Raw genomic sequence first — 5,623 nt, 5'->3', positions numbered from 1 at the left:
TCGAGTAGTACAAGAAGTGGTTCAGAGAACGTCTGTTGGGCCTAGATCGTATCCAGGTAATTCCTATTCAATATTTTCGATCCTTGCAGGTTCCACCAACCCCAACAATGGCTAGAAGGCGTGCTCATCAAGAGAGATCAAGTCTACTTTAGTATTTTCTTTAATTAGTTTATTTACTTTCCAAAAACATTGTTTTTGTGTTTGATTTTATTTGCTTTCCTTTGTTGCATTATTTTGCATTTATTTTTGGCCTTAGGGCTAGCTGAAGGACTCTTATAAAGTCCCCCTGCAGCAGTTGTACGATTTTTCACCTTTGATATTAATAAAACGCTGAATTTTCTTACTTCTTCTCTTTAATTGTTCTTAAGAGAATAAGCTTATTCTTTGTGTATTGTATCAGAGACCAATCACATCTCTGTGGTGTACTTCGTTCCGCCAACACTTCCCTTTACCGATCCCACACGAGAGAAGCGACCGCCATCGTGTCAGATCTACATCATCGACCATCTTTCCTTCACAAGAGAAAAGCGACCGCCAGCTTGTGAAGCCATCATCTCTATCCCGGTACAAGTCTCACCACTGAGTCTTGTATCATTGATGGAGAGATCTGCGGTGCAGAGGGATTCTCTGATGAGTGAGAGATCGGTGGGTTCATGCAGTGGCCGTGGCATGGGTCGTCTTTGGTAACTAGGTCCACTGGGGAAAATCCTAGTATCATAAGCAATTGCCGAGATGAGAACTGCCTGAGGCGGCTGTCCGAAGTGAACAGAGATGTTTGCGAAGCAGGAAGCATCTTCGGTGAGTGAAAGTTCAGCGAATCTATCGGTGGCCTCAGTTTGAATCGACGATAGAAGCTAAGTCCACTTGGGAAAATCCTAGCTTCATAGTAAATTTCCACAGTGAGAGATGAGAAGAATGGTTTCCCAAGATTTGCGAAGAGAGTCTCTCCAGTGAAGTGGAGACTGGCGGGAGCATATGGCGGTTTTGGTTTGGATCGGAGGGAAATTTTATTAGGGTTGGAGTAGGGTAAAAAAAGGAGAAAAACTGGGGAATAAACTTGGAAAAAGATACACTAGAAAAAGCAAATATTAATTGAGCAGGTAGATGAACGGATGGATCCCGACCCCAGCAAGCAGAAGCCTCACCGGCGCCAGAAAAATTGGTTGAAAGGGTCTCCTCGATAGCCCTGGGCATATTACCTTGAACTCGAAACCCAAACCCAAACCCGACCCGAAGTAGGGGGTTCGGGTCGGGTAGTGTATAAAACCCGATCGGGTGTAATACATTTAAGGTTCGGATACCCGATCGGATTCGGATAATACCCGAACCCGAATGCCCACCCGAACTAATCCGAATTAAATGTAAAAATATGCATAGAAAGGGATTTGAACCAAAAATTTTGAGCATTTAAGGATTCATTTTTAACCATTTTGCCATCTTATTTTCTCAGTCTTAACGTAAAACGTTAAATATTTATATATCTACAAGTGTTTTAAAATTTTAAAAAAATAAAAATTAGTTTTTTTTTTTTGTTCATGGTTTTGGTTTAAGTTCGGGTATACCCGGTGAAAGGAAATCTCATCTTAGCCAAACACCATCTCCACAGATCAAACGTATACGGGCATCTTAAGAGGAGGTGGTCTCTTGTTTCAAAATATATCTCGCAGAGAGAACAGGTATCATCCTCCACGATTCCCCAATTTCTTAGTCTGGTTAAAGTTGGCATTCTATCGAGACAACAAAACCACATTGTGAATGAGTATTTGGGGATGGCACCTGGGAACCAGACTTGCTTTTGCCATGGGACCTCTGGTGAAGGGGTCTTGCAAATCTTCGAGGTATCTGAGAAACTGAACCGGTCTTGAGGTTCTCCTGTAGATCGGGCCCATTGATAAACATCTTTCTCATTGTCATTCAGGTTAAGTTCGGAGAGGTAGCTATAGAGGAGCTATGTGTTGCGGCAACAAGCACCCCTGAAGTTCCAGCCATTATGAGTTCTAGCCTTTGCCACAGTGGAGTCTAAGGGAAGACCCAACCTTTGATGACCTTCAGTTCCCAGGAAAGTAGAAAGATCTCCAAAAGGAGTCCAATTGTCAAACCAGAAAGAACAAGAGTGACCATCATCGACGCTGCAGGAAAGAAAAGGTTTGGTTGTACCTCTAAGCTTTAGCAATTACTTCCACATAGAGGAGTCGTTACTGTGACTTGAGATTCTCCAAAAACTTTTCCTTCGCAGCTTTTTTCTTTTACACAAGGCGACCCAAAGAGAATCTGAGGAAGAGAACAATTTCCAAATCAGCTTCAAGCCGAAAACTTTATTCCAAGCTCTCAAGTCTTTTAGGCCTAATCCTCCTTCTTCCTTAAGGGAACAAACTTGTTTCCAGCTGAATTTTGCTTGCTTTGGGACTTCAGCAGAGCCAGACCATAGGAACTTTCTGCAGAGTTTGTCAATATCTTTTATGCATTTTACTGGTAAGATGAATGCCACACACCAGTAGGCGACAATGTGCTGGATTAATGAGTTCAGTAATTGTAGTCTTCCTACATAAGAGAGGTGCTTGTTTTTCCATGAACTCAGTTTCTGTCGGATTCTTTGCACCAATGGTTCACAATCGGATCTATTAAGAGGATTCGGGAGCAAGGAGAGGCCAAGATATCTGACTGGGAGAGTTCAAGGAGAGAAACCAAAGCTAGTGCTGAGCGCTGTTTGATCCGAGGGAGATGTTCCAGCTAAGGAAATCTCTGTTTTATTCCTGTTCAGGATGAGACCAGAAATATTAGAGAAGTAATCAAGCAAGGACACAAGAGCCTGTAGGGATAATTGTTCGCCGTCAAAGAATACCATCACATCGTCGGCAAATATAAGGTGAGTGACATCAGGATTTGTTGCCTTGGGATGGTATCCTATTTGACCATATTGAAAAGGCAGATCAAGCAACTGGGAGAATATCTACATGCCTATCACAAATAGATAAGACGAAATAGGATCTCCTTTGCGCAGACCTTTTTGACCTTTGAAGTATCCGCAGAGATCCCCATTGACTGAGATTGAGAATCTTATTGTCTTTATACATTGACTGATCCAATTGATGTACTTTGGGGGAAAATTTGTCGCAACCAGGATGTCAATTATGAAAGACCACTCAATGGAGTCAAAAGCTTTCTGCAGATCAATTTTAAGCATTCCTCTCTTGGAGATCCCAAGTTTATTATACCCCTGCACAAGCTCGGAAGCCAGTAAGACATTCTCCACAATTTGCCTCTCCTTGATAAAAGCTGTCTGGTTTTCCTGAATCATATTTGGTAAGAGGTTCTGGATACGTCTAGGAAACAGTTTAGAGATGACCTTATAAGCCGCATTAACGCACGAGATAGGCCTATACTGTGAAACCATTTTTGCATCCGTAACCTTGGCAATCATCGTGACCGCTGTTGAGTTCCAGCTTGGCTCCATTTTTCCTTGAGTAAAGAAGTATTGGACTGCAGCCGTGATATCTTCACCCACTATATCCCAACAATGCCTGAAAAACTCACTGGTTTACTCGTCTAGACCAGTAGCTTTGTTACTCGGGAGAGCAAAAAATTCTGCTTTGATTTCAGCGGGAGTAAATGGTCTCGTCAAACTTGCTTTTTGAAGATCGTTGCACCTGAATGGGTGAATCGACTGGATACAGGCTTATAAGCATGGAGTGCGTCTTGAAGATCCAAAGAGCAATGTATAGTAGGCTACACAAGCGTCTTTAATGGAGCTTTTTTCCGTGATCACCGAACCACCATCATGTCGTAGTCTCTTAATTCCGTTGAACGCCTGGTTTACCACCACAAATTTGTGGAAGAAACTTGTGTTTTCATCCCCATCTGAGATCCATTTAAGCCCTGATTTCTGGTGGAGGAAAGTAGCCTCTGCCTGCGAAAGCTTTGGCCAGGTTAGGTAAGTTTGACGTTCATAGACTGCAGCTGCCGGGGTTGGTGCTGAGAATACGATCTCCTGAGCTGCTTTTAGGTCTGCGAGGGCCACTCTGACTCTATTTTCAATCCCAGAGAAACCTGATATATTGAGCTCACACAGTTTACCTTTTAGCTTTTCCAATTTCCTACTGATCTGCATCATTTGAGAGCTTGATTCCTCATAGGAAGATCAGTTTTCTTGCACAAGGTGGAGAAAACTCTCGTGTTGCATTAGGTGATGCTTGAACCTAAAAGGTCTAACAACCCTTGGCCCCCTTTCCTGGAAACGAATACAAGAAGAAGCGTGGTCGGAGAAGAGAGGCTCCTCGAAAGTGGCTAGTGAGTTAGGATATGCTGCTATCCATTGAAAATTTCCCAACATTATGTCTAACTTCTCTGCGACTGGGGAGCTTTGTTGGTGGTTCCACCAGGTATAGATGGGTCAATGATGAAACGACCTGACCCATTTTTTTTTTTAATAATTAATAATAAATAATAATAACTACAACTAATGGTCCCATACTCACTAGCCACCTAACCACAAGCACAACCAACAGCGGAAATAACAGATACCAATAACCAAACGATAATCCAATAACTAATAACCAATCATCAAATATAACAATACTCCAATATCAAACAACAGGAAACAAGGAACCAGCAACCTAGCAAGTTCTAAAGACCCAACTCTAGCAACCTAGCAATGCCAGCCAACATCTAATCGAGTCCCTAGAACATCCTCCCCTTCATTGCTTGATCCCACGATCACACTTTTCCTTTACCTGCATCACAACCACAAATTGCAATGCATGAGTATTTTATAAACACTCAGTAAGGCAATCCTCCCATCTACTGGGCTATACACACAAGCAATAGAGATATTCTAACCATCAAGCAACAATCAACAAACAAACCAGGCTCTGCATCGACCGACAAAAGGCTTGCATCGACCGACACCAACAGGGACAAGCATCGACTGACACAAGGTATGCATCGGTCGACACAAGGTTCACTTGCATCGACTGATGCTTCCACTTGCATCGACTGATGCTTCCACTTGCATCGACCGGCGCATGCTCGACAATACGCAGAAACCCTAGTTGCATCGACCGACGCCTCCACATGGCATCGACCGACGCCTCCACATGGCATCGACCGATGCTCCTAGGTCAAGTCGCGCCGTCCTTGCACTGCATCAACCGATGCACATAGTGCATCGACCGACGCACATGCCGAGCATCGTTTTTCCCCGAAGCTTCTCGCCGGATTTCTGTTCCTGCAAACACCAGAAACAATCCCAAGCCACAAGAAAGCTTCCTAACGCCTCATACAACATTCTAACAAGCCTAACAACACATAAAACAAACAGATCAGAGAATCTCCAGCTTAGATAAGCAATGTTCATGCACTTACCTTTGCCGCAGAAGAAAACGACCAAAACACAGGAAGAAAACGACCCTAGGACGCTCCTACAACGATCCCTGCTATAGATCTCTACAGGAACAACTTCCAACTCCAAGAAATCACCAAGAACACCAAGAACTCTTATTTTCCTCTTTCGTTTCTCTCAAAAGCGTCTAAACACGCCTAATGAGACAAAACTCGAGTTTAAGGGTTTTTCTAACCCCAAACGCAGCGTTTAACTTAAGTCAAAACGCAGAAACTCAACCCTGCA

This window comes from Camelina sativa, chromosome 11 (genome assembly GCF_000633955.1).
Source record: "Camelina sativa cultivar DH55 chromosome 11, Cs, whole genome shotgun sequence".
NCBI lineage: Eukaryota > Viridiplantae > Streptophyta > Magnoliopsida > Brassicales > Brassicaceae > Camelina > Camelina sativa.
The sequence above is the reverse complement of the archived record's forward strand: the minus strand, read 5'-3'. Positions refer to the sequence as shown.